Raw genomic sequence first — 11,255 nt, 5'->3', positions numbered from 1 at the left:
TTTTAGGTGACAGGGTTTGGTCAGGCCTCTTTGAAGTGTGATCATATTTAAGTTGGGATTTGAAGGATGAGAAGGAGCTAGTGGGGACAATTGGAAGAAAGGAGTTTTTCTGTGGGGTTGGAAATAATATGTGTCGATGCTCTGAGGAAAGAAAAGGCCTAGTGCTGGGGGCCGGGGGGGGGGCACTGACGCCGTGTGCCCGGTGGAGGGGCGTATGTGCAGGGGTCAGGAGGCCGGGTGCCCGGCGGAGGGGCATGGGCCCTGTGACACTGGAGACACAAGCAGGGACTTGGAGGGCACCGGTGGAGTGGCCTGACGCAGCGGACACTCTAGATCCCTGTCACTGGCAGGTGGGGGGGATCACAGAGTAGCAGCGGCCAGTGTGAGGAGCAAGCCCGGTGGGAGGCAGTGGAGAGACGGATGTGCGATGTGTCTGGACAAGAGCACACAGGGTGGAATGATGGATGCGGGGAGGACGCGGGGCCAGGCAGACGGAGACTTCCATCCCCTGAAGGATGGCGCTGGGTGGGGTCTGGCTTGACCAGTCGGGTAGATGGCAGTGCCATTTACTGAGACCAGTAACCAGTTTGTGGGAGAAACATTCAAGGTTTTAGTTTTATTTATTTATTTTTTTGAGAGAGAGAGAGAGAGAGAGCGAGCACGAGTGGGGGAGGGGCAGAGAGAGCGGGGAAGGGGGACAGAGGACCCAAAGCGGCTCTGCTCTGACAGTAGGGTCCGATGCGGGGCTTGAACTTAGAAACCAAACCGCGAGACCATGACCTGACTCCAAGTGGAACGCTCAACCAACCGAGCCACTCAGGCGCCCCTCAAGGTTTCAGTTTTAGCCAGGCTAAGTTCAAGGTGCCAATTAATCGTTAAATCCCCAAGCAGACATTAGGATGTGTGCATTGAGCACCGTGGGTGTGCTGGGCCAGTGTTCGGCACCTCACGGCTATCTTCTCTTCTATCACCGTGACAGCCTAGGAGGAAGGGAGGATCGATAGCCTGTTGGATGGTGAGGAGACTGAGGCTCGCGGGGTGTGCCAGCATCTTCTGTCGCCACTCCAGATCCTTCCTCTACCCTTGTCCGCTCTGTCAGGGGGCCAGGAGGCTGAAGGCTTGTCCACAGAACAGGAGATGAGACGGAGGAGAGGGAGGCTGGGCATTCCACACACACCGCCGCCCCCCCCCCCCCGCCTCCCTGCCAGGATGCTGTAGGTCACGGCTGCCACCAGAGACACTCTCCAGATTCTAGGGGCTCTTCTCTCCCCATCCCCTGGGCCCCCAAAGTGGCACTAAGCCCACTGTTTCTAGATCTGGGGTAATGCTCTGCCCCCTGTGGTTCAGCAGCACCCTGTGCACACCTTTGGATATAACCCTGCTAGGAGATGTTGCTCAATTTATCTGATTGGTGAGAGGCCTTAGTTCCTGATGGAACCCTGCCTGATACACTTTGGGGCTAGAGATCTTGTCGACAGTGGAGCTGGGATTCGGACTCAGAGTGGTTGCAGAGGCTGAGCTGTAGCTCCTAAGCACCATCCCTCCCGTCAGACTCTAGTTGGAAAAAGAAAGGGGTTGGGTAGCAGGAGGGACTTACCAAGGGGAGTGAGCACGGATCCAAGGCTCTGTTTCTATTCAAAAATTTTTAACCTTTATTTATTTTTGAGACAGAGACAGAGCATGAACGGGGGAGGGTCAGAGAGAGGGAGACACAGAATCTGAAACAGGCTCCAGGCTCTGAACTGGCAGCACAGAGCCTGACGCGGGGCTCGAACTCACGGAGTGAGAGATCACAACCTGAGCCGAAGTCAGACGCTTAACCGACTGAGCCACCCAGGCGCCCCCTAGGCTCTGTTTCTAGAAGACAGGAGAAATAAAGATGGCTGAAAGCTGTAACCAGAGGGAAGGGACAACAAGACTTCAGGGACTGGGGGATTAGGACTTGTCCTTGGGGGTTGGGGAGGGACATGGGATATTTAAGGCTGGCCTGGCAACTTCAGACAGACTGGAAGGCCACCTGGGAGGAGAATCCGGGAGATCCAAACCCCAAATAGCTTGACAGGAGGTGGGGTTGATGCCCGAGAGCAGGCCCTGTCCTACAGAGGGACAAAAGCTTTGACCTGAAATCGGGTCAAAGAGGAAAAGCGTTCTGGCTGACCCCCGGCCCACAAGCAACCGCACCATGTGAGACGTATTTTGCGCCTCATCCAGGGCCAGGCGGCTCTGCGCAGGAGGTCTGGGGGCGACAAAGCCTGCACATCCCAGCGGGACCGGACTGTCTGGCTCCGTCCCGTGAGAGCCCTCCCACACCCCGAGACGCGCACATGGCTGCCCGACGCTGGGTCCTGAAAGTCAGGCCCCCGCCGCGGGACTGGGGACAGACAAGAACGCTGGCAGTTAGGTTTCACAAAGTGGGTCGGGCCGGTGACCGTGTGGTGTTCAGGACACAGAGGGGACAGGAAGGGTGGCAGGTTGTGTGTGAGGGAGGGGGTCAGGAGGTTGCACCCTGGTGGCCTCAGGGTTGCTGCAAGAGGTCAAGGACAGAGAGTGCCCAGCGCCGGTACACGTGCACACAGACACTCCCAGTCCGCCCACGCGCACGCGCACCCTACCCCCGAACCGGCGCTTCCACCCCCGCACAGACACGCTCTCTCACACGCTCGCAAGGTCCCCCCCTCTGCCCCCCAGCTTGAGGACGCTCGCTCGACAACACGACCCCGGCCGGCCGGCGGGGGGCGCCTGAGACCTGCCCCGGGGCCCTTGAGGCGTCAGGGGCCCGCCCCCGCCGGCCGGACACTCGGAGCGTCGGTTTTCTCTTCTGTCGAGACAGACCAGCTTCCCCGCGGAGCGCGGTAACCGGCGGCCGCGTGGCCGCTGTTGTGGACGTGCGCCTGGCCGCCGTCTCCGACCTCCGGAATCAGAATATGGGGGGTGGGCCCTGCGGCTGTATTTCCAAACGTTCCAGAATTTGAATTTGTTCAAACACATTTACGTTTATTTGCATAAACACTTGTGCAATATACAAAACTCAGAGGTCCAGCGTATGGGTGAAGTTTCTCCCTTCCCGCCCCCAGCCCCGCCCCCGCCTCTCAGCCCGCCCCCCGCTCCAGGACGTTCCACCAGATTTCTGGAGTTTCTGGGTCTTCTCTCAGAAATGGACTATACAGGTACAAACAATATATATCCCTCCCCTCCCTTTTAGATATAAGAACATTTTGTTTTATTATGACTTTTTCACCCATCTATGCCCAATGTGGGGCTCGAACGCGCGACCCTGAGATCAAGGGTCACTCGCTCCACTGACTGAGCCAGCCAAACACCACAACCTGTCCCTTTTTTATGCAAGTGGTAGCAGGGCACCGTACCCTCCATTCTGTACCTCACCTTACCCTAGAGCTTGGACTCTGTGCATACGGAGAGAGCCCTTAGTTTTGCGCAGGACGTTGGTAATGGCCTCTCGGAAACCCCTCCGTGATCTCTGCCCAGAGAGCAGCTATAGGCTGAGGCCAGTCCAGGCCCAAGTCTCTGAGTCTTTCGAAAAATTGTGTAAAATATACACAGGCTATAAATTACCAGGGCACCCAGTTGGCTCAGCCGGTGGAGCGAGCGACCCTTGATCCTGGGCCGTATGTTAGGTGTAGAGATTACTTAAAAATGAAATCTTCTAAAATTTACCGTTTAACCATTTTTAGGTGTACCCTTCAGCGGCGTCGAGTACATTCTCAATCTTGGGCACTATTTCCAAAATTTTTCTCACCGACTCAAACAGAAACTTCTGTCCTCGTGAAACACTAACTCCCCGTGCCCACCCGCTCCCCCCCCACCTCTATTCTCCTTCGTGTCTCTGTGGGTTTGTCTACTCTAGGGACCTCTGCAAGTGGGACCGCACACTTCTAGTCGACGGCTCCTTTCACTTAGCACGTTTCCACGGTTCCGCCATATTGTAGCAGGTGTCAAGTTTCCTTTCTTTTTAAGGCTGAATAATATTCCACAGTCAATCTAACCCACACTGTGTTTCTCCCTTCACGTGTGAACGGACCCTCAGGTTGTTCCCGCCTGTCGGCTGGGGTGACTGTGTTGCCGTGGACGCGGGTACATGGCCTGGAGCCTTACGTGAAGGCCCGACTCCTTTCCCCCGGACTCTGGTGGTGCCTGTGGCGAGAAGAGGGACAGGGGTCTGGAGAGGAGGGGCAGAGGAAGCAAACACAGCCCACCGATGACCCCCCTGGCACAGAGTGCAGCTGAGGGCCTAATGAGGCCCACCTCCTTCCCAGTACGCCCCTGCCCCCCTCCCCTGCTCAGTCGCTTTAACGCAGGCACAGTGGCCTCCACCTTTCCCACACGAGGCAGGGCGGCTGCCCCAACGTGCCCTCCCTGTCTGTGGGGCCTGTCCTCCCGCCTGCTGGCCTAACCGCTCGCTGCTTCTGGCCCATTTTTTCTTTCCAGGCACCGCTGGCCGCTGAGGCCTTCTCCAAGCACCCATTGACCACGGCGGGCTTCCCCTATGTTTGCTGTCCTCCCCTCCTCAGCTGTGACACACTTGATTTGTTGGACATGTTCCCACCCCACCTAGAAAGTCCGGTGCAGGACAATGTGTCTGCGGTGCCCTGGTCTATTCCTAGTGCCCAGCAGGGGCTCAGTAAGTGACTTTGCGTGGCCAGGGGCCCAGCTCTCAGGGTGACTCAGCTGCTCCGGCCTCTCCCCTGGGATATGGACCCTCATGTCCAGTGGCCCGTCTCCCACCCTGCGGGGCAACTTCCTCCTGGACCTTCTGCTGCAGCCAAGTCACCTCTTTTCCCTTCCTTCCCTCACTCCCTTCCTCACTCCCTTCCCTCACTCTGACCTGCGCCTCTCCACTGTGTCTGTATCTTAGTGAACCTGAGAGCCTCCCACTACCCAAAGCTAAGCTCAGTCAGCAAAACCTGTACGTTCCAAACATTTCCCAAGCCCTCCCTCTCACCCTGTGCAGTGATCACTACCATTGCTGGTAGGGCCCCACCCCCACCCCGCCAGGGGCCCTCCCACCCGGGTCAAAGTTGTCTACAAATCAGGTCTGACTACTCTGCTCTGACCTAGGACCTCACTGGCTTGTCAGGGCAGGCAAAGACCCAGCTCACTTCTCTGCTTCTCTAGCTGCACCCCTCCCTTTCTGCATTCCCTGGCTTGCCCCTCCCCACACTCCCCAGCCGTGACTTGCTCTCTCTCAGTGCCATGACCTTGCACACACTGTTCCCTACACCTGTGTGTCCTTCTTTATCTTCTCTGTTAAACAAAATTCCTGTTCAACCACCCCAGTTTCACCTCCCTTCTGTCATCATTAGATAGGTTTCTTACCTCCTTCTTCAGTTACATTTAAGATACTTATCAACAGGGGTGTAGAGCTTACTTAAGTACATAAATAAATAAATCAATGGGGCGCCTGGGTGGCTCAGTGGGTTGAGTGTCCCACTTCTGATTTCGGCTCAGGTCGTGATCTCATGGTTCGTGAGTTCAAGCCCTGTGTTGGGCTCTGCGCTGACAGCACGGAGACTGGGATTCTCTCTCTCTCCCTCTCCCTCTGCCCCTCCCCTGCTCATGCTCTGTCTCTCAAAATAAATAAACATGGAGAAAAAAAAAAAGGCTAGGTAATTAACCCTATTCACACAACCAATAAGGATTTGAAGTAGAGTTTTGAGGGGTGCCTGGGTGGCTCAGTCGGTTAAGCATCTGACTTTGGCTCAGGTCATTATCTCATGTTTCATGAGTTCGAGGCCCACATCAGGCTCTCTGCTGTCAGCACAGAGCCTGCTTTGGATCCTCTGTCTCCCCCCACTCTCTCTGCCCCTCCCCTGTTTGTGCGCTCTCCCTGTATCTCTCAAATTAAATAAATAAACTTAAAATTAAAAAAAATGAAGTAGAGTTTGAACCCAGGAACACATCTTCCTGCCCATTTCTTCCCTTGAGCCCTGGAGGCTTCTCAGGGGTCAGGGGAGGGGCTGGCCCCAGGACCTTCTCTCTTCCCAGGGAAGGTGTGTTTAGGAGGCCTTCCCCCATGGCCCTGCCCAGCGTTTCCCAGCAAGGGTTAGGCTGGCCCGGGAGAGCTCAGGGCTCTTATCCTAGCCACACTGATCTAGAGTCTCCAGACATCTCCCAAGCCCCCTAGGGAAGATCACTTCCTGGAGGTCCCAGGCTGGGGATGAGGGAATGAGAGTTCTCCTTTGGTTCTTTAGTTCTGGGGGACCCTGCCTTCCCCATGTTAATCCTCTCTCCCATTTCCTTAACCTGGAGTTTGCAATGAGAATGAATGAGTAACTCCTTGGATTTCAGTGGACTTGAATATTTATAAAGTCTTTCCCCCTAGTTTGCCACTTTTGACGGTCCACTCCGCTCTATAAGCTAGTTACATAGGACATTTGTGCTTTGATTCATTAAGACTACACCTAGGCCTCCGAAAATACGCCAGTGTCCTCAATGGACTTCGGAGCCCACTCTGAGGAGTCACGGGGCTTGCTGAAGTTCACCCAGCTGCTTACGGTGGGGCCAAGGCTTGCACCAGGCAGCATTTAAGCCCAGGGATCCTACAAGGACCCGGCCTAGAACCGGTTTCTCTTCCCGTGAGCTTCAATCACTCCTCTCCCTGGGGGCGAGCTAGCTGGGAGCCGCACCCAACTCCCTTCAGACCACAGAGGACTAGCCAGGTGGATATTGAATCAGCCAGAAGCTCTCCTGGAGTTGGCCCTCCGCCTCCCCCTCTACCCCCCACCTAGGAGGCCGTGCCCCTTCCTGAAGCGCCTTCCCCCAGCCTGCTCTCTGTATCATTTGCTCTCTGGACCTCTTGGGGATTCCTGCCACTCCTGGGCCGGTCTCTCCTCTGTATCCATATCCTTCGTTAATTTTCCACCCGCCCGCAGTCACTGAGCGGGACAGCAGTAGTGACCCAGGGCCTTGGCAGAGAGAGGGCAAGGGAAGGAAGGGGTGGGTCTGGGGGCAGAATCCACAGGCTCCTCAGAGGCAGCTGTGGTGAGGTGTGCAGATTCACAGGCAGATGAAGTGGACTCTGGGAGTGTCTGCGTGTGACCTGGGTGGTAGTTTACTGGGTAATGACAAGGGACCTTTTCTGGGCCTCCCTCTAGTTCTCCAGGTAAAGCACATGATTTCTGATTTCCAGGTTTTTTTTTTTTAAGTTCATTTATTTGTTTTGAGAGAGAGAGAGAGAGAGAGAGAGAATCCCAAGCAGGCTCCATACTGGCAGCGCAGAGCCTGACTTGGGGCTCGAACTCACAAACAGCGAGTGAGATCATGACCTGAGCTGAAACCAACAGTCAGATGCTTACCAGACTGAGCCACCCAGGCACCCTAGTTGTTGTTGTTGTTTTTAATTGTAGCAAAATATACATAACACAAAATTTACCATTTATTTATTTATTTTAATTTTTTTTTCAAAATTTATTTATTTTTGGGACAGAGAGAGACAGAGAATGAATGGGGGAGGGGCAGAGAGAGAGGGAGACACAGAATCAGAAACAGGCTCCAGGCTCTGAGCCATCAGCCCAGAGCCCGACGCGGGGCTCGAACTCACAGACCGCGAGATCGTGACCTGGCTGAAGTCGGACGCTTAACCAACTGCGCCACCCAGGCGCCCCAAAATTTACCATTTTTAACCACTCTAAGTGTCCAGTTGAGTGGAGGTCAGTGCGTTCACGCCGTGCAACCATTTCCACCATCCATTTCTAGAACTTTTTAACTGAAACTGAAACTCTATACCCATTAAACACAAACTCCTCATTCCTGCCTCCCCCAGCCCCTAGCACCCATCATTCGACTTTTGCCTCTATGAATTTGACTCCTCTAGGGACCTCATGTAAGAATCATGCATATTTGTTTTTTGGTGCCTGCCCTAAATCCCTGAGCATGATGTCTTCAAGGTCCATCCACGTGGTAGCATGTGTCAGAATTTCCTTTCTGAATTTTAAGGCTGAAAAATATTCCATTTTAAGTATATACGATATTTTGTTTATCCTTTTGTCTGTGAATGGACCCTTGGGTTGTTTCCACCTCTTGGCTGTTACTAGGAGAATTACTAGGTCATATGGCAATTCTATGTTTTATATTTTGAGGAACAGACCACTGTTTCCCACAGCAGGTGCACTATTTCGTGTTCTCACCAGCGATGTCTGGGGGGTCCAACTTCTCCGTATCCTCAGCAGCATTTATTATTTTCATTAAAATTTTTTTTCTAAGTTTTATTTATTTGAGAGAGAGAGAAAGAGAGAGAGAGAGAGCAGAGAGAGAGCAGAGAGGGATGGAGACAGAAAGAATCCCAAGCAGGCTCTGAACTGTCAGCACAGAGCCTGATGCGGGGCTCAAACCTACAAATCATGAGATCATGATCTGAACCGAAACCAAGAGTCAGATGCTTAACCAACTGAGCCACCCAGGTGCCCCTGTTATTTTCATTAAAAAAAAAAAATCTGTTTGTTGGAAATGCAGCCACTCTGGAAAACAGGATGGAGGTTCCTCAAAAAAAAAAAAAAAAAAAAAAACCTAAAAATAGAACTACCCTACGACCCAGCAACTGCACTACTAGCCATTTCTCCACGGGATACAGGTGTGCTGTTTCGAAGGGACACACGCACCCCCATGTTTACAGCAGCGCTGTCGACAACAGCCAAAGGATGGAAAGAGCCCAAGTGTTCATCGACGGATGAATGGATAAAGAAGATGTGGTATATATATATAATATATATACATATTATATATTATATATATATACAATGGAGTATCACTCGGCAATCAAAAACAATGAAATCTTGTCATTTGCAACTACGTGGATGGAACTGGAGGGTATGAGGCTAAGTGAAATTAGTCAGGGAAAGAAAAAATTATATGACTTCATTCATGTGAGGACTTTTTTTTTTTTTTCAACGTTTATTTATTTTTGGGACAGAGAGAGACAGAGCATGAACGGGGGAGGGGCAGAGAGAGAGGGAGACACAGAATCGGAAACAGGCTCCAGGCTCCGAGCTATCAGCCCAGAGCCTGATGCGGGGCTCGAACTCACGGACCGTGAGATCGTGACCTGGCTGAAGTCGGACGCTTAACCGACTGCGCCACCCAGGCGCCCCCATATGAGGACTTTAAGAGACAAAACAGAGGAACATAAGGGAAGGGAAACAAAAATAATATAAAAACAGGGAGGGGGACAAAACAGAAGAGACTCATAAATACGGAGAACAAATTGAGGGTTGCTGGAGGGGCTGTGGGAGGGGGGATGGGCTAAATGGGGGAGGGGCACTAAGGAATCTACTCCTGAAATCATTGTTGGCACCATATGCTAACTAATTTGGATGTAAATTTTTGGATGTAAATTTTAAAAAATAAAAAATAAAATAAAAAAATCTGTTTGCTTTTGCTATATTCATACTAATAAGTGTAAAGTGGTATCTCATTGTGGTTGATTTGCATTTTTCCCAATGACTGATGATGATGAGCATCTTTTCATGTGCTTATTGGTCATTTGTAGATTTTCTTTGAAGAAATGTCTACTCAAGTCCTTTGCCCATTTTCTAATTAGGTTGTTTGTATTTTTGTTGTTTTTAGGAGTTCTTTATGTACTCTGGGTATCAAACCCTTATCAGATACGGGATTTGGGAACATTCTCTTCCATTCTGTACACATTCTTTTCACTCCGTTGAGTGTCCTCTGGTGGACAAAGGTTTTTAATTTTGATGAAGTTCAATTTATCTTTTCTTTTGCCATTTCCACTTTTGGTGCCATATTTAAGATTCCATCACTAGGGGCACCTGGCTGGCTCAGTCGGTGGAGCATGTGACTCTTGATCTTGGGGTTGTGAGTTCGAGACTCACATTGGGTGTAGGGATCACTTAAAAATAAAAAATATTTAAAAAAAAAGAAAGAGTCCATCACTAAATACAAGGTATGAAGGCTGAGTCCTATGTTTTCTTCTAAGACTTTTTATGGTTTTAGCTTTTATATTTAAGTTTTAATCCGTTTTGAGTTAATTTTTGAATATGGTGTGAGGTAAGGGTCCAACTTCATTCTTCTTTTGCATGAGGAAAGACAACTCAGTTTATCTAGTGTCATTTGTTGAAGAGAATGTCTTTTCCCCATTTAGTGGACTTAGTACCTTTATAAAAAGCCTATTGGTCATAGATGTATGAATTTATTTCTCGACTCTCAAATCTGTTTCATTCGCCAGTATGTCTATCCTTTTGCTAGTACCACATGGTTTTGATTATTATAGCTCTGTAGTGAGAATTTGAGCCTGAGTTGGGCTCTGTGCTGGCAGCTCAGAGCCTGGAGCCTGCTTCAGATTCTGTGTCTCCCTCTCTCTCTGCCACCACCCCCCCTCAAAAATAAACATTAAAAAAAAAAAAGATTATTTGAGCTATCCAGAGTCCCTTGTAATTACATATGCATTTGCAGATTGCCTTTTCCATAGCTGGAAAAAAAAATCTGTTGGAATTTTGACAGGGATTATTGAATCTGTCGATCGTTTTGGGGAATATCTTAATAGTAAGTCTTTCTACTTAAGAACATTTCCCATTTATTTAGGTTTTCTTTAAAAATTTTCAGCAATGTTTTATAGTTTTCTATGTACAAGTCTTTTACCTCCTCCTTGGTTAAATTTTATTCTTAGGTATTTTATTATTGTAGACACTATTGAAAATAGAATTACATTCTTCCTTTTTGAGATTGTTTATTGCAGGGCCACCTGGCTGGCTCAGCCTTTAGAGCACAGGACTGTTGATCTCAGGGTGGGGGTGGGGGGGGAATCTGAGTTTGAGCCCCACGTTCGGTGTGGAGATTACTTAAAAAATAAAATAAGAAAGAAAGGAAGAAAGAAAGAAAGGATTGTTCGTTGTTTGTGTGCCAAAGCACAACTGATTTTTTTGTATGTTGTCTTTGTACCCTGCTCTAGTAGCTTTAGCAGCTATCCTGTGGATTTTTCCATAGTTAAGGTCATGTCTCTGAAATACATATATTTTTACCAGTTCTTTTCCAACTTGGCTGTTTTTTATTTCTTTTTCTGATCTAATAGCTCTGACTTCAACTTCCAGTACAAAGTTGAATAGCAGTGGTGAGAGTGGGTATTCTCCCACAATGACTTTCGCTCCTTAAAACAAAACCCACTTCTGTCCTAGGCGGTTTCGAGTTGCAAGAACCTTTCTGGATGGGTGGAGTACCCCGAGTTGCAAGGGTGCGAGAGAGAGAGCCTACAGGGCCCTGCACGCAGCCCTTCCATTGGTTGTCCC

This window comes from Prionailurus bengalensis, chromosome E4, assembly GCF_016509475.1.
Source record: "Prionailurus bengalensis isolate Pbe53 chromosome E4, Fcat_Pben_1.1_paternal_pri, whole genome shotgun sequence".
Classification (NCBI taxonomy): domain Eukaryota; kingdom Metazoa; phylum Chordata; class Mammalia; order Carnivora; family Felidae; genus Prionailurus; species Prionailurus bengalensis.
Note: the sequence above shows the minus strand (reverse complement) of the source record.